The 18,816-nt window shown below is 36.2% G+C and overlaps 1 pseudogene; it reads left to right on the top strand.

Moving 5' to 3' along the window:
• The first annotated feature begins 494 nt into the window (after positions 1 to 494).
• On the top strand, positions 495 to 10,448 carry LOC127668994 (ATP-dependent RNA helicase DDX18-like; annotated as a pseudogene).
• Positions 10,449 to 18,816: the final 8,368 nt, after the last annotated feature.

The raw sequence follows: 18,816 nt of genomic DNA on the forward strand, positions 1-18,816 counted from the left end.
CACCTGAGATTCTTTCTGAAGGTTCTTTGCCCCAGTGCAAGGGAATGCCAGGACAGGGAAGGAGAAGTGGGTGGGTTAGTGACAGGGGGAGGGTGGATGAGATAGGGGGTTTTGGAGGAGAAATGGGGACAGGGGATAACATTTTAAATGTAAATAAAGAAAATAGCTATTAAAAAGTTTAAAAAATAACTAATGCTTTTTCTTTCTGAAACAAATATATCATAATACTCAACAAATTTTACCAGAAAACTTCAGTGGCAAATAATTACAGTTAATGACTTTTAACTAAGGTAAAGTTAGGATTGTGATAGCTCAAAACCATCATTTCCTCTATGGGAAATATATTTTAGCAAAGGCTTCACTTCCATATAAAATTAAATTCTTGTTCTATCAATTGATACAAAACAGAAAGTATACAAATACACATTACTTACCCATAATTCTAATGTGCCTATATAATTGAGTAGACAGAACATAGCAGCTTGTTGGGATACATGTCATATGATGCTGAAGGTGGTACCATTAAGAATGTGCATTCAAGATTTGACAGTAGGTTTCATTACGTGGACTATCAGTAGGACAACTCATCGGACATTAATACACTTATCCCTATCATCTGAGAGTTTAAAAGAATACCTTTTTGTTGCTGTATTATCTTTACAGTGATGCAGAAAATGAGAAACAGATTTTTCTTCACAATACAAGACACACAATTATAGGCATATTTGAGTTTTGAGTTGGGGCTTTTCATGTATATAGGTATATTTTTAAATTAAAAAATTATAGACCTTCAATTGTCTGATGTAAATACTCAAAAGTTTTTAAGGATCTATTTAGAGGAAGAATGATTTTGTACCATTACAGGTTAGAAAGGACTAAAAGGTGTTGTATATCGTTCAAATACTAGAAAAAGAGAGGGTCAAAGAAAAGAATAAAAATATCGACGTAGTAGTTGAGTAGTAATAGAATAATAATGATTAATTTTAAAATGTATATAAAGTTTTATGTAGAATTCGGAATGGTATGGTGATTTATTTGTGAGAATTTAGATTCTGGGTGTGTACAGTAAGATTTAGAAAACAGAAATAGTTCAGAGGATATAGTACCTAACAACAATAATTTCCAAGGAATTTGCCTTTCCACTGGAAACAAAATTGCATTAATTAATTTTTTAGAATACATCAATTTAACTTATTAAAACAAATATTCAATTTATATTTTATCTACACTAATATATTGATTAAAGAATAAAAACTTAAACCAAAAATGAATTTTAAACCCTATATAAGTTTTTCTTCACAATACAAGACACACAATTATAGGCATATTTGAGTTTTGTGTTGGGGCTTTTCATGTATATAGGTATATTTTTAAATTAAAAAATTATAGACCTTCAATTGTTTGAGTAATCTCAAACTTTTATATCTTATTTCAGTTCTGATATTTAAAATTTGAACTTAAAAGAAAAAAATGAGAAAGGGAGAAAAAGGTTTTTTTCTCCCCTCTGAACCAAGTATAGTCTTACACTTTGACTCACATTATGCATAAAAGAATACAGAAGCTTCCTTTCAACACAACTGAGTGTTTAAACACAGTAAATAAGAAAATAAATAAATAAATATTTAAAAATTTAAAAGAAGCTTGGAAATAATGATAATTTTGATTATCAGCTTGGTTTGACTGACCCATCCACCTGGTAGATTATTAAGGAATATTCTAGGAAATTTTTCTGAGAATTAGCATCCAATGGTGGAGGTTCAGAAGGAAAAAAAGATGGAAAATTAGGACAAGGGAAAAGGCTCAATAGGCAAAACACTTTCCTCTTGTATTTTATACCATAGTAACCTTTAAATCCATGCACATGAGTGCACATTTTTACTATCAATGTTTTAGTGGAAAGATGAGAGACAGTGATGATGGAAAACTCCCCAAAAGCCTGCATGCCCCACAGTCTGGCTTATTCAGCAATGGACAATAAAGGGACTGATTCAAACAAGGTGGGAGCTAGAATCAACAACTCAGTCTGTTTGCTGACTGTTTGTACACCTTAAAACACATGGGCACACTCACAGTCACAAAAAGGCACAGACATGCATACATATGCACACAGAGTAAAATATAGGAGAAGGGAGAAAGGAAGGGATGGAGGGGGAAGGGAGGAAGAAATGGACAGTTGGGGGAATTAGAAAGCACATATTCCAACTCTTATCTCCATAGCCACCATGGTGTGGAATGCTTCACTTAAGTACAGCTTTCCAACATGATGGACTGGAAACTGAGTCTTTTCCTTCTTTCAAGTTCACTTGTCAGGTATTACATCTCAATGTCTGGATAAGTAACTATGGTAAAAACATACAAAGAGTTATTCATTATCCATCCTCACATGCCTAAAATGAGAACTTGAATTGCTATTGTCCTGGTGTGGTGTCTCCTATGGAAATATTGAGTCTTTCAAGCTTTTTTTATAGTAAGCCTTTCAGTCTTCGTTGCTTCTCTTCTTTATATCTCATGACTTCTGTAGACAGGCTCGATTAATTTATTTAGGTAGACCTCAATGGGACTCACTAAATGATGGCTTCATCACATGATCCCAATATTTTTCTAATTCTGTGAATGATGAAGTAATGTTGCTTACTGGCTTTCCTCCCATGTCTTGCTCAGCCTGCTTTCTTAGAGGATCCAGGACCACCAGCCCAGGGATGGCACCACCCACAGAGTACAGGGCCCTCCTCTTTCTTTTTTTTTTTCATTCTTTTTTTTTATTCGATATAATTTATTTACATTTCAAATGATTTCCCCTTTTCTAGCCCCCCCCCACTCCCCGAAAGTCCCGTAAGCCCCCTTCTCTTCCCCTGTCCTCCCTCCCACCCCTTCCCAGTTCCCCGTTCTGGTTTTGCCAAATACTGTTTCACTGAGTCTTTCCAGAACCAGGGACCACTCCTGCTTTCTTCTTGTATCTCATTTGATGTGTGGATTATGTTTTGGGTATTCCAGTTTTCTAGGTTAATAACCACTTATTAGTGAGTGCATACCATGATTCACCTTTTGACTCTGGGTTACCTCACTTAGTATGATGTTCTCTAGCTCCATCCATTTGCCTAAGAATTTCATGAATTCATTGTTTCTAATGGCTGAATAGTACTCCATTGTGTAGATATACCACATTTTTTGTATCCACTCTTCTGTTGAGGGATACCTGGGTTCTTTCCAGCATCTGGCAATTATAAATAGGGCTGCTATGAACATAGTAGAGCATGTATCCTTATTACATGGTGGGAATCCTCTGGGTATATGCCCAGGAGTGGTATAGCAGGATCTTCTGGATGAGGTGCCCAGTTTTCGGAGGAACCGCCAGACTGCTTTCCAGAGTGGTTGTACCAATTTGCAACCCCACCAGCAGTGGAGGAGTGTTCCTCTTTCTCCGCACCCTCTCCAACACCTGCTGTCTCCTGAATTTTTAATCTTAGCCATTCTGACTGGTGTAAGATGAAATCTTAGGGTTGTTTTGATTTGCATTTCCCTAATGACTAATGAAGTTGAGCATTTTTTAAGATGCTTCTCCGCCATCCGATGTTCTTCAGGTGAGAATTCTTTGTTTAACTCTGTACCCCATTTTTTAATAGGGTTGTTCGGTTTTCTGGAGTCTAACTTCTTGAGTTCTTTATATATATTGGATATTAGCCCTCTATCTGATGTAGGATTGGTGAAGATCTTTTCCCAATTTGTTGGTTGCCGATCTGTCCTCTTGATGGTGTCCTTTGCCTTACAGAAACTCTGTAACCTTATGAGGTCCCATTTGTCAATTCTTGCTCTTAGGGCATACGCTATTGGTGTTCTGTTCAGAAACTTTCTCCCTGTACCGATGTCCTCAAGGGTCTTTCCCAGTTTCTTTTCTATTAGCTTCAGAGTGTCTGGCTTTATGTGGAGGTCCTTGATCCATTTGGATTTGAGCTTAGTACAAGGAGACAAGGATGGATCAATTCGCATACAATCCACTACATAAACAAACTCAAAGAACAAAACCACATGGTCATTTCATTGGATGCTGAAAAAGCATTTGACAAAATTCAGCATCCTTTCATGCTTAAAGTCTTGGAGAGAACAGGAATACAAGGCCCATACCTAAACATAGTAAAAGCAATATACAGCAAACCGGTAGCCAGCATCAAACTAAACGGAGAGAAACTTGAAGCAATCCCACTGAAATCAGGGACCAGACAAGGCTGCCCCCTTTCTCCTTATCTTTTCAATATTGTACTTGAGGTACTAGCTCTGGCAATTCGACAACATAAGGAGGTCAAAGGGATACAAATTGGAAAGGAGGAAGTCAAACTATCATTATTTGCAGACGACATGATCGTCTACCTAAGTGACCCAAAGAACTCCACTAGAGAGCTCCTACAGCTGATAAACAACTTCAGCAAAGTGGCAGGTTACAAAATCAACTCAAGCAAATCAGTGGCCTTCCTATACTCAAAGGATAAGCAGGCTGAGAAAGAAATTAGGGAAATGACCCCCTTCACAATAGCCACAAACAGTATAAAGTATCTTGGAGTGACTCTTACCAAACATGCGAAAGATCTGTATGACAAGAACTTCAAGACTCTGAAGAAGGAAATGGAAGAAGACCTCAAAAAATGGGAAAACCTCCCATGCTCATGGATCGGTAGAATCAATATAGTTAAAATGGCCATTTTGCCTAAAGCACTATACAGATTCAATGCAATACCCATCAAAATCCCAACTCAATTCTTCACAGAGTTAGAAAGAGCAATTATCAAATTCATCTGGAACAACAAAAAACCCAGGATAGCTAAAACTATTCTCAGCAACAAAAGAAAATCTGGGGGAATCAGTATCCCTGACCTCAAGCAATACTACAGAGCAATAGTGTTAAAAACTGCATGGTATTGGTACAGTGACAGGCAGGAGGATCAATGGAACAGGATTGAAGATCCAGAAATGAACCCACACACCTATGGCCACTTGATCCTCGACAAAGAGGCTGAAAACATCCAATGGAAAAAAGATAGCCTTTTCAACAAATGGTGCTGGTTCAACTGGAGGTCAGCATGCAGGGCCCTCCTCTTTCAATAACTAATTAAAAACAATGTTTTCCAGGCTAGCTTTCACATCGGTAGCTTATGTTAAGTTCACATAATACTAGCCAGTACAGTTCCAAAAATATTGTTAAGACCAAGTATGAAGAATGAATTCATGCACATTTATGGTAGCAAGTGTGTACCTTAAACATAGAAGAGATACCTGTTTATTTTAGATGACAAATGCATCATGAAAAATGTTTTTTACCAAACATACCAATGAAAATGATTTCCACTACAACTCATAATGTGAACTTAAAAATTTCTTTATGGGTAATACCATACCATCAATTTCACAGCTCAGGGAACACCATAGAAAAGAATATTAGAGCACACATACACACCTGTGCAGACACAGACATGTAGGATGACCACCGACTTCTGGGGTATAACATGGCTGTTGCACACATGACACCAGTTATAGTTTCTTCAAATAGTCTACACACATGTGTGCACAACATACTTCTCTCATAGAAGCAGAAACTTTGATAGGTCCCCAGACCTCATTGAGGATTCAGACATAGATAATCGTTAAGAAGTGAAAGACCTTTTCTTTAATGAGGTAACCACTAGTAAGTTTAACATGCTTCTATAAACATCTGTAATAAAACTAATTCACATATGCACACATACACACATATTCAAACACACATGAGCACATATTCATACACACAGACACACATATATACATATTCATACACACATTCATGCAAACACACATGCATACACACATGCACACACATATACATGAAAGAAGAAAAAACTACTTGAGAAAAGAGGGAATTAGTATGGAATTAATAGATGTAATACAGTCACAAGGAGTTTAAATGGGGCAAATAAGGTAAAAGTAAGTTAGTTACATCTATGAAAAAAATCACAATTAAATCCATTATTACATATAGTACATATTGTAAATAAATATATCACAATAAAATTTAAAAACAAAACTGTATTCATGTAAGCATCTTAAATATTCAAGATGACTGTAATTGCCATCATACAAGTTAGGAAGTTTATTCTAGCTGATGGACACTTATACAGTCATTAATTGCCTGAAGTTGATGTATCAAAGTTACTAAAATAGGGCCTAGAGAGATGGGTCAGTGGCTAAGAAAACTTGCTGTTTTGCAAGCTTCTGCAACTTGGTTTCTGGCACCAACCACATTTCACAATCACATGTGAATCCAGCTCTAGGAGATATGATGTTCTCTTCTAAAATTCACAGACACTATTAAGCATATATGTATACACACACACACACACACACACACACACACACAAGTAAATAAATAATGTCTTAAGACATGAACTAGAAGAGATTATAGTAATAAATCATAAACATATATTTCTGTCTGAGTATTTCAACCCTAGAATAATAACTCTGTAAAAATTTGGTAAGAAAATATGAACTCTTACCATTGTTTCCTCTTGCCATTAAAATGTACCTGAAGGTAAAATGTACTTTGTTAGAGTGAATTAATGTCATAACATCTGCCAATGTATAAATCCCTTTCAACAATCCTAAAATCTGGAGGAAGAAACCTGGCATTGATACAGAACATAGAAGCACATAAACTACAGGTGTTTGAAAATAATTAAAATTCTTAATTCACAAATATAAACCTCAGTTAAAGTGTCAGTTTCTGCTGAGAAATGTGCACAACCAAATTTAAAGAAAGATGTAGCTATGACATTATATTCTTTAGTCCAATAAATTTTGATATCCTACATTCGTGATTTAAAGATTGAATTATAACTATGTGATTTTATAATATTGATTGATTTTTTCTAGTCAGTTTGTAAGTGAAATAACTAGCCCCATTTCATTGTGCTGAATTCCTTGCTTAAACAAATGAATGTATAATTCATAAGCAAAATCTCATATACAAAAATTACCTGTGTCAGAAGGCTCAGTGTGATGTCAACTCCTCCCTTTCCCTGCCTCTTTGCCTGTTTTTTCAAATGATTGCTTCAGATATATCTAAGGTTCACTATATTTTTTTCCTCTGAAAAATTTTGCTTATATGATCTCAAGGAGTTACATTACCAAAACCTTTTCCATATGGCAAATGAGTTGCAACTTGGTACCATAGTATAATTGTTACAGAGAAGAGATTTTAAAACTAAGAGAAAAAACACAACATACTTTCTGGCACATATGAGGAGCCCACCAGTCTGACCTGTGTTATTCACTACAGAATTTATTACTTTCATGTCAGAAATAATTGGAAGAATGTGGGCCCTGGGGTATTCTCAGTGGAGTGATTCTACTGCTTGGAGAGATTGTTTTCTTTATGCTCACTTTCGATGGATCTTCAAACCTTCTTTTCCTACTTTTGAAACCTGCCACTATGTTACAGTATGCAACAATAAATAAATAAATAAATAAATAAATAAATAAATAAATAATAGCTGATGAAATTAAGGTTGTGAAACCCTTGAACCTGAGACAGAGCTATGATCTAGCCTTGTCTACAGGATACCATATTAATCACAGGGACGATAAAAGAGGAAGATGAAACAGATGCTGAGTCAGCTAGATGCAGTACAAGGCCCCACCTGGCCTCTCCTGACTTTGCCTGTAGGTAGAGCAGTAAATCGTGGGAAGTAGAGTATCGAAGACAGGGATGGCTCTAAAATGTCAAAAGTCAGGACACTAGAATCTCTCTCCTGAAATCCCAAAGATATTAGTTCTGTCAAAGACCCACAATGACAAGACAACAGATCTTTCTCTGTAATTCACCATAAGAAATATAGCCCTGTTAACAACTTCACATTTTGTAATATATTTTAGCGTTATGATAATGCCTGTGTTATTTAAATCCATTGTTTCTGGTGAATTTTCACAGCAGTAATATAAAATTAATGCAATTTTATTATGAAAAAATGTTAAATAGTAACAATTACAATTGAAAAAGATTTAGAAAACCTGACACAAATAAGTAGCTCAATAAAGTACTAGTCTTTATTTTATCATCATATTATTCTGATTTCTTTTTTTTTCCCTGAAGTGCTGTTTATTCTTTAAAACAAGACTTTCACATTAATTTCTGAAAGTAAGTCTGCCCGAGTTAGGGTTTCTCTTGCTGTGATCAAACACAGACCAAGAAGTAGTTCGGTGAGGAAAGGGTTTATTTTAGTTTACAGTTCCACATCACAGTCCATCATCAAAGGGAGTCAACGCAGGAGCCTGGAGGCAGAAACAGAAGCAGGGAAGATTGCTGCTTACTGGCTTTCTCTGATTTCTTTCAATTCCACAGGCAACTCTAGATAACAGTTGATAATAATGATGTTCTAGATTAGTTAGGTAGCATTTCTTGTATTATCAAATGTTATTATAAGTTCCGTTTCCCAGTTCACTGGCTGTAACACTTGGGTCAGTTGCCTAGTCTCTCTTTGTATACAACTAATCTCAAATGAACAAAATTATAATAATAAGCCTTCTATCAACTTGGAGTGGTTCAATGGAATGGTGTTTTCAAAGCATGTACACAGGACACAGCATATTGCATGAGCTCATTATAATGAATTAATTTTAGGTTTTCATAGGATTTTATTTTATTTCGAAATCAAATAATATATCCCTATACACCATAATATTATATGGCCATAGTTTTATTTCATGTAAAACGTTAAAAATAGATTTTTAAGAATTTACACATGTGAATATGATGCATCATAGGCAAACAAGACTATATACATTGACTCTACATAAGTTACAAGCCATGGCTCTTGATCCTAGGAACTGAACCTTGTCTTCATCAAGAACAAAAAGGCTTTCTAATAGCTGAACTATCTCTCTATCCCCAAGAAAGAAATCCTTATTTATTTTATGTTTTATTAAATTTGATTTTTGATGTATAGTTTTTTAAAGAATTTTTATATAATATATTCTGATAATGAGAGAGGTAGGTCATAAATATCCTCTGACTATATTTTGTTTCCTTCTTTAACCTCCTGACATTCCTGAGTACTATGGTCATGCCTAACTCCAAATCTGACTCCTAACTAGACAACAAATAACCTTTCCTTGAAAGGGGATTAGTGACTGTAAGAAAATAGGAACTAGACACTTCTGACTTCTTTCTTTTTGCATATTTTAATTAGATATATTCTTTATTTACATTTCAAATGATTTCCCCTTTCCTGGATCTCCCCTCTCTTAAAGTCCCATAAGCCCTCTTCCCTCCCCCTGTTTCCCAATCAACCCCTTCCTGCTTCCCTGTCCTAGTACCCGACTTCCTAATGTGCATGTGCATCCACTGCTCTGGGCAGACCATTGAAGAAGCCAGGGAACGTATCACACATCTGGATGAGATTACTGCTGCAGAAGATTGAGAAGCAGAATGACAAGCTGCAGCAATGGAAATTGAAGCTGCAAGAATTGTCAGATACAACCATGTTACAACTGTAAAATGGGCTGGCAGTAGTGACATACACATAAAACCAATGCAGAAGCAGCAACATAGCTATCTCCTGACTTAGAAACAAAGAAGAAAATGAAGAAGAAAAAGAGGAAAATGCTAAATGACACTAAAGAAAGCAAGAAGCTAAAGAGAACACCAGGGCTCCTGTGGAAACAGAAGATCCTAGGGAAAGCCAAATGGCAGTGAGTTACCCAGCCCGTCTCTAGGAATGACATGCACCTCTGAGGACTTTTCATTAGCTTCCTTGTCTAGGCTCCTCAGTGAGAACACTCTGAAGTCTATAGAAGAGATGGACTTCAGGGATATAGTGGAGATCCAGCATTTAAGCATCTGGCTACTTCAGGAGTTTTGAGCATCAGTAAAACCCTTGCTTTCCCCATCCTGGGGTTTGAACTCATTGTGAAGTTGAAGTTCATGCCCAGGACTGGAACAGGAGTGCCGATTCTCTCTCTTGTCAGAGAACTGGCCGTGCAGAACCTTGGTGTTCCTAAGGAACGTGTGAACTGATCATAGGTGGCAGTAAGACGTCTGCTAAAACTCAGAAACTTGTCAATGGGATTAACATCATCATGGCCACCCTCTGCTGCCTTGTAGACCACATGCGGAACATGCCAGGGTCTGTGTACAAGAATCTACAGTGTCTGATTATTGATAAAGCAAATCATGTCTTGAAGGTTGGGTTTGAAGAAGAATTGAAACATATCATTAAAATTTGCCAGAATGCAGGCAAGCCAGGCTCTTTTCTGCCACACAAACTTAAAAAGTTGAAGACATGGCAAGAATTTCTCTGCAAAGAAGAGCCATTGTATGTGGGAGTTGACAACAATAGTTTGCCACAGCGGTTAGCCTTGAGCAGGGATGTGTTGTTTGTCCCTTCTGCTCTTCATATTGTTTAAGAAGAACTGGAAGAAGAAAGTGATGATTATCTTTTCATCACATATTTCCTGAAGAGTTAGGTTTCCCTCCTTACTTGAAGCAATCCAAGGTTCCATTAAATCAATCTGACTTTCCCTGGTGTACAGGTTCAAGATATGAGACTATATCCTAGTCTCAGCTAGGAAAGCTGACCAAAAAGAATTACTTTCTCCACAAGTCTGCCCCGGGAAGTGTACAGGTCCTAGATACCAGTACCTGACTCCTATTCCATCAAACAGATCTTTAGTGTGAACAATGTAAATAAATTTGCCTCAGCTCCTGCTGTCTTTAGTTTTTGTTTTTGTTGTTTTGTTTTCTTATTATTTTTATTGGCTATTTTCTTTATTTACATTTCAAATGTTATCCCCTTTTCTGGTTCCTCCCCCAACAACCCCTTATCTGATCCTGTCTCCCCCACCCTGCTTCTATGAGGGTGTTCCCCCACCCACTCACCCACTCCTGCCTTCTTGCCCTCTAATTCCCCTGTATTGGAGCATCGAACCTTCACAGGACCAAGGGCCTCTCCTTCCATTGATGCCTGACAAAGCCATCCTCTGCTACATATGCGGCTAAGAGTACACATGGAGGGGTTATCTTTAGGTTTTAAGGTCTCTGCTTTCATTGATCTGGACATGAGCAGCCTTGATGGCAAGCTTAAAAGAGAGGCAGGCCATGGTGAACTTGGCTACCAGAAAACAAAGAAAGAGGAGAAGTCCAAGAACCTGAAACTCATTGGCAAGAAGAGAGTAGACTGCAAGAAATTCTCTCACAAAGAGGAATGGCCTTACATGTGAAATGCCTTTGCCCTACCTCGGCCCCCCTTCACCCTGTTTAAATAGCAACTTTTATTACTTTTAGGATCTTTTTTTCTTTACTTTTTGTCTTTACTATGACAATTATATTTTATTTTTAAATATTCCCATGAAACAAATTATGCCATTGTATAAAACAATATGAACTATTTTCCAACTCATAGAAAGCAAGGAAGTCTCCATGTATCCATTAATACAACATGAGAGGCATCCACAGAGCTAAATAGTGTACCTTCACACTGACATATGTAGTGAGGAAAAAGGAGTATAGATTATTATTCAAATTCTCCAAGCCTTTTTTTAGTTATAAAGGCAACTTAGCTGAAGTATGACTTAAACTCAGAAGCAGTCAGTTTGTTCCTGTCATTGAGGACAGAGAAGGCTTATTCATTAAAGCTGGGAGACACAGGTCATCCTGCCTCTGAGTCATTTACTACCACAGCTTGAAGACACCGGGAAATGCATTAGATAACTATAATCATATTAGAGTCCCTGAAGCAGTGGGCCATTCCTTATTCATCTTGTGTTTAGAACCCTGTCAAAAATGAAATAAATAGTATTTATTTAATTGGATTCCATGGAAGTAGATAGCATTTAGTAAAGTTCACAAGATTACATCTAAGTATATATGAATTCAAGCAGAAAATGGGAGTTTAGTGGGCAAAGAAATTGAGCTTTTATTGAATCACCATGATTCTACTGAGAATAAGCTATCCAAACATTAAATGAGATGATTCTAAGAGAAACAGGCTGTTACCAACTAGTATAAAGGTGGTTAAATGAATTACTCCAGAACAGGTTATTCTAGCTGGTCTTTCTGCTAGTATAAATTCATACCATTAAAATCTGAGAGTGAAAATTTACAACCAGTTATTTTGCTTGTATTAATAATTGGGATTGTATGAGTTAAACACAGTGAATGGTCTGCTCAGCAGAACATGTTCAAATAATAGCAGTTACCCTCCTCTGTTAAATGGCCGGTCCACTGCTGGTCCAAAGTTCGCTGGCATATGGAGCATGGGCAAACAATCTGCCTCTGGAATCAAGTCACCTGGTCCATCTGCCTGGCATGTGGTGTCTTGGCAAGATATTTTTAAAATAATTTAGACTTTTTTGGAGGGCAATAAATGCCTTATAAATCCATTAGCACAGTAGGTACCATGTAGTAACTGTTCAATAAACAAGCATCATTTACAAAAGTATTTCAAAAAACAGTATTTTCCTAGGACCTTTGTTTAAACCAATCTTAATGTTAGGCTTATTTTTTTCTGTTGATTATTCTGGGTCTCTAAATTTAATAAATTGAGCAGAAGAAAAGAGAAGGTGGATTGTGTTTCTTTGTTCTTTCATTGAATGTCTATGTGTGAATCTCTACTAATAGCTACTTTTTTATTAGATATTTTCTTTATTTACATTTCAAATGTTATCCCTTTTCCTGGTTTCTCCTCCAAAAGCACCCTATTCCATCCCCCCTTCCCACTCACCAACCCGCCCATTTCCTCTACCCTGTCCTGGCAGTCCCCTAGACTAGTAGCTACTTAAGAGACAAAAAACTTGAATAAAATTAAACGAATAAATGTTCCTCAGAATGAAAATTTGTAGGTGACTAGGGTTTAAAAGAAAATGCTGCTACCTTTACTACCTTCTCTTTATCATGTCTTTGATATAACTGAAGTGACAAAGTCACAACCCCTGGAGACCCTGGCTTTGTCATCAAGACCGGTCATTACACCTGAATCAAATCACAAAACAAATATGTTCCACTGTAATTTTGCCCAATTTAAGCTGTACCAGGGTAGCAATTCCAGCTAAAGGACTTGAGAGAGGGAATGGAGAACAGACCGTCTCCATCATTAAGAGAGCAGGGACATCTTTGTCCCTAAGGTCTGGAAGCAGTACCAGGGAGAAGCTGACTCTGTCCATTGACCAAAAACCAGTTTCTCCCTGCTTTTGATATTCTATAGCTGCTTCTCAGCATCACATGTTTCTGCCAAATATCCATTTGCCTGCATCCAAATCCCACAAAAGCATCCCAAAACAGAAATGTCCACTGGGCACAAAAGTAAAGCTGTGTCTACCATCATAAATAACTCCTCTCCTATTGCTAATTTCCACATTGTTCCTTCTGTGAGTCCCAACCCCAGGTTAATGAATTAAGAAATTACATACACACACACACACACACACACACACACACACACACGCTACAATTTAATTAGTAATTTTTAAATTTTATATTCAATTGTAACTAGTAGCCAGCTAAAGAGATTTAAAAGAAAATGTTAGTGCCTTTTCAATATACCAATGTTTTATCTGCTAAACAACAACACAACAACAACATAGCAGGTATTCAAGGGTGTAAAAAGTAATTCAGAAATAATATGTCAATCATATCTTTTTAGCACACAGATAAGTACACATGGATTTTTGTTTGGCTTTGGGGGCAGATATAAGCCAAAACATGTTTATCAGGATTTTGGAATTGAGAAAGAGAGCACAGCTATTTTCTCAGTCAGATAGAGAGACAAGGACATGTCTCTGCTTCTAAGATTTGGGGGGCAGAGGAATGCAGAGAGGGAATTGAATTAAAGTATAAGTTTCTGAGAGAAGAAGATAACAAAACTAGGTATATTTAATCAGTCCCATAGCCTGCCTCAGAGACTTAAGATTACATCACTGTTCAGATTGACAGAGTTGGGGCTATTGGTTGCAGCTCTTCTGTCTAAACTCCTTACAGAATGAAGCCCAATAAGGACATGTGGAAATAGCCTGTAATAAACTCCAAAAGATCTGTTTCCTTCTCACTTTGTCTATTTGTCTGTCTCTGTCTCTGTCTCTGTCTCTGTCTCTGTCTCTGTCTCTCTCTCTCTCTCTCTCTCTCTCTCTCTCTGTGTGTGTGTGTGTATGTAAATATTATAGTAATACCTTTAATAGTAAGTATTAAAGCTTTTCATGATGTCATGTTTAATTCACTTGGATTCACTTATATGAAAAGGGAAATCAGAACAATATGAGCTTTGGTCTTATGGTGTCATTAAGGTTAATCACTACATACAAGTAAACTTCCAGAAATATATTTTAGATATAATTTGAAAATACAGACAATGATAAATATCTATATTTCACATTTATACAGACAAAACAATACTAGAGACCACATAACTTTAAGTTTCTGATACTGTATAACTATACATGGTATATACCACGAAAATATATCAAATTCTGAAATTATTTAAAATTTAAAACCGCAGTATGTTGAATTACCATCACTATTGGACATATCTTTGGTTTATATTATGAATGGGGAAGGATCTTATAATTTTAGAATAAATTAGACATAATTCACATAAACAAAGTTTAGTCCTAGAGACCAGAGATAATTAGAATAAAAGTAGGTAGGGAGACAAAAATTTAATAATTCCCAGTTGTTTGCTAAATATTTTTGTAAACATAAGTTGTTTATCTTTCTTAAGGATATAAAATTAAGTTTGTAAGATAGCCAACATTCATTTTCAAATGAAATTAATTATACTAGTCAGCAAAAATCTGTTATAATCATATTAAATTCTTTAATATATAATATCTTCTTCTACTTAAAATATGACAGTACCCTTGATTTGGTTTGATTATTTCTCTTTTTTTTCTTTGTTAACAACCATCTTTTTAGCCCATGTTCTTCAGTTTATGAGGTTAAAATTGCCATGATAAATATGGCCATTTGGTGCCTTTTAAAAGGGAAATTAAGGATTTAAATTCAACCTCTACCTATAATCACGAATGTACTCTTAGCTCTATATGACCTATATAACTTATTTTAAATATACTTAGCTACTCTTTCACATATGTATTATAAAGTAGATTTCCCTTTTCATTAAAAATAATATATCACCCCAATGCCCTGGAATTCTCCAGAGTATGAACACTTTATACAGTCATTAAACAGCCAAGAGGTTTAATTGGAAGAATTTGCAAGAGTCCCTCAAGCTGTACTATTGTTATATTGTATTCACTATAACATTGTGTAAATTTTATTGTTGCTGTTGGGGACTCTTTGCAACTAAGTATTGCACATAGTTAATGCATGCAATTTCATGAAATGCATTGTTAAATGATCCAGCTCTTGGTCATGTCTTATTTCTTATGTCTACACTATTATGTACTAGCTTTTCAGACTGCACTTATTGTGAAGAACTGAGTGCTTGTGCCCCTTGATTAACATCTATCTATGTCTCCTCGTCCAAATCCCCAACTATCTCAATTCTATGATCTGTGTCCTGTGAGGAGTAGAGGGAGGGTTATAGTATGTAGGGGAAGAATATATTTTCAATGTGTGGAAAAGAAAGACTGAGCCAAGGATAAAGGGCAGGAACTGTATAAATGCTACATGGTTTAACATATGAGCTCTGGTTTAGCTACTGTAGTATGTAGAATAGCATTCATGTGCACCCTGTAACCCCAAACTCCATTCCAGGTCACAAGCCTCTAGAATTTAAAGTATGCATAAATTGTACACTAATTTTGGACCAGGTTGTTTTAGGCACCAAATGGATCTCTCTACATAATCAGATCCTACTTCAACTTTAGTGAGTAGAAAAGAAATTATGTCATGCAGAATGAAAGAACAGAGTGAGAAAATCAAGCATGCATGCAAATATAATGTTATCAGAGAGTATATTCTCCATGCTTTACTGGTAAGGGCACACACCTCACACCCAGGAAGGAGGAGCAAGGGAAAACCCAAATACTTTCTGTTTCATTAACAGAGTATTCCATGTGGAATTTTGAGTAATGCACTTAACCTGGTTACTCAAGGTTATAATGAGAGAAAAAAAAAAAAACAAAAAAGCAAAAAACAGTTCTTCAAATTGTCATCAATGCTTGATAGAAAGTCACAGGCAATTTGAAGCAATAAATTAGATATGTTTGCTATCATCCATTAAAATAACATATATCTCTGTTTATTGAATTATATGTTTTTTTTCAATAACAGCAAAATAGATGGTATGCCCAGTTAGATTTAAAAAGAAAACAAGCAGTGGTGACACACTCCTTTAATCCTAGCACTTGGGAGGCAGAGGCAGGTCGATTTCTGAGTTTGAGGCCAGCCTGGTCTACAGAGAGCATTCCATGATAGCCTGGGCTACACAGAGAAACCCTGTCTCAAAAAAAAAAAAAAAAGTAAAAAGAAATAAAAAAACAAACAAGAAAGCAGAACAAATTAACAATGAACACGGAGTTTACCTTGTTCTTATCACAGATTCTCTCCTTAGTTAGTCATCAACTAAACACATATGGTTTTAGTGAGTATAGAGATTAGAGGCATAAAAGTGATTGAGCATAAGGAACCCATGCAGGGATATGAAGATACATAGATGCAGATACCAGCAGATACCTGCAGATACCTGCATTGATCTTTCAGTAAGAAGCTCACACATTAATTTTCCTCTTCTTCAGTTCAAGCAAGTCATACTTTCTCTGAACCTGTGTCTATTCAGATTCACAAAGCACTGACTGACTAGTCTGTAAGACTCATTCCTTCTGTAGCTCCTACCGATGTTTGCAAATGTATACATGAGAATCTGATGGCTCCCTTGGTGGCACAAGGAGTCAGCAATCACCTTCATAACCTCCTCTACCCTTCTCTGCAGTGACATTTCATGACAGCTTCAATTATTGAGACCTAATTTATTTAACAGGCATCCCTTATCATGTGTGAAAGTAAAGCTATTTTATTATTAACAGATGGCATGGCATAATTTGATTTTAAGTTTTACACAGGAAAGTAAAAAAAAAAGAGTACTACTTTGAAACGCATTGTATATTCTACTTTGCCTATTTTGACAAATTACTAGGCAAGTTTTTGAAAAGGATTAGAGGGCAGTGCAAACACAATTAAATTTCCACAAGGAGGACTTATTTTATGACTTTTTATTACAGACACCCCATGAGGGATCCCTGCTGTGATAAGGCAGGGATTAGTAAGACCATAATTAAGAAGGTAAACATGCAAACCTATATATTAAGCATGAGTCATTTATATCCTTAGTATAAGATCCCTGCAAATTTCCATCTGAGTAATATTCTTTCTGATAAATGCATTGATATGATGGCAGTAAATATAACTTGAATTATTCTAAAAACAAATCACAAGCAAAACAAAATTAAAAACCCAGGCCAAATAAATACTTTCTCTATTTTTTATAAATATACATTGGATGGTACCTCCTCCCATTTATTCTATTCCCAGTGTAAGTTTTCTCAGTATGAGCATGTTAATATAATTCGGTCCAAAGTGTCAGATAGGATTATATAGGATAGTTATATAGGATTATAAACTACCACAGAAATGCTGGAAACCTAACCTGAGTCCTCTGAAAAAATAACCAATGATCTTATTAGCTGAGGCATCTCTCCAGACTTTAATATACCATTCTTAATAAGGCAGAGGTGAACATTTGTTGATTGATCAGATTTACTATTTTTAAGAATATTCCTTGAAGAAATTTTAGGCAAGTACCTTACAGGAATTTGTAATGTTGATATAAAGTTATTCAACATTCATCCTTGAAGTGCTACTTTTTGATAATGATTCTAAGTCGAATGGGTTTGCTGCTTTCTTTTACAGCAGGCATTTCCCCGTAAGCGTTCCATTAAAAAAGAACCAATAAAAAAGCTTTAGCAAGAAAGAGCTAACTGAAAGGGAAGATAGATGCAGACAAGCTTTTAGAAATAATCAGTTCCAAGGTGAAGGTGGTGGCTAGGTTAGCCATCTGTCCCAGAGATGTCTAGGCTCTTCACTTTAAGCATCTCCATTTCCTCTAGTTTAGTCTCCAAAACTTTTTGACATTCTCCCTATGTGATGATTCTCTCTGATTAACTGTATAAGTAAACGGCTTATATCAGGGATCACATCATTAAAGGGCAGACAACAAACACTTCAGTCTCTCTGGGTCTCAGAATGCTTCAAATGTTCCACTTTGGTTTTATACAGAGAAAGGAGACAAACAGAAATAGATTAGTCTGGCTGTGTTCTAGCCAAACATAATTTACCAAACACAGACAATAGGAAGAAATTACCCTGAAGGCTCTCTGTCCCCAGGACTCCTGTAAAAGTGCACTTTCTAGACTATAGGTTACAAACTTAGAGCATTCAGAGACTGCATCACAGAAAAAAAATGTGGTAAGAGTAAGAGTATCATGAATTCTCAAGCATAATAAATTCGAAATAATTCAAAGTCAACTGTTTAGGAATCTGAGGTGCTTCTGGAAGGGTTGGCCAGGACTGCATCATGCATGCTTGGTTGTGTGTGTGTGTGTGTGTGTGTGTGTGTGTGTGTGTGTGTGTGTGTGTGTGTATATATATATATATATATATATACATTTGCAATGTGTGTGCCCTCACTCCACATAACATGACCAAACACCCTTAAACACTATGTCTAAGCTTCACACCATTGTTCACTGTGAGCTGCACTGTTTTTATTGGGCACACAAAATTTCTTCTCTAATGGAAGCAGAATGTTCTAAGTGTGTGAAATAGAGACAATATTTTTCTACAGT

This window comes from Apodemus sylvaticus, chromosome 18 (assembly GCF_947179515.1).
Source record: "Apodemus sylvaticus chromosome 18, mApoSyl1.1, whole genome shotgun sequence".
NCBI lineage: Eukaryota > Metazoa > Chordata > Mammalia > Rodentia > Muridae > Apodemus > Apodemus sylvaticus.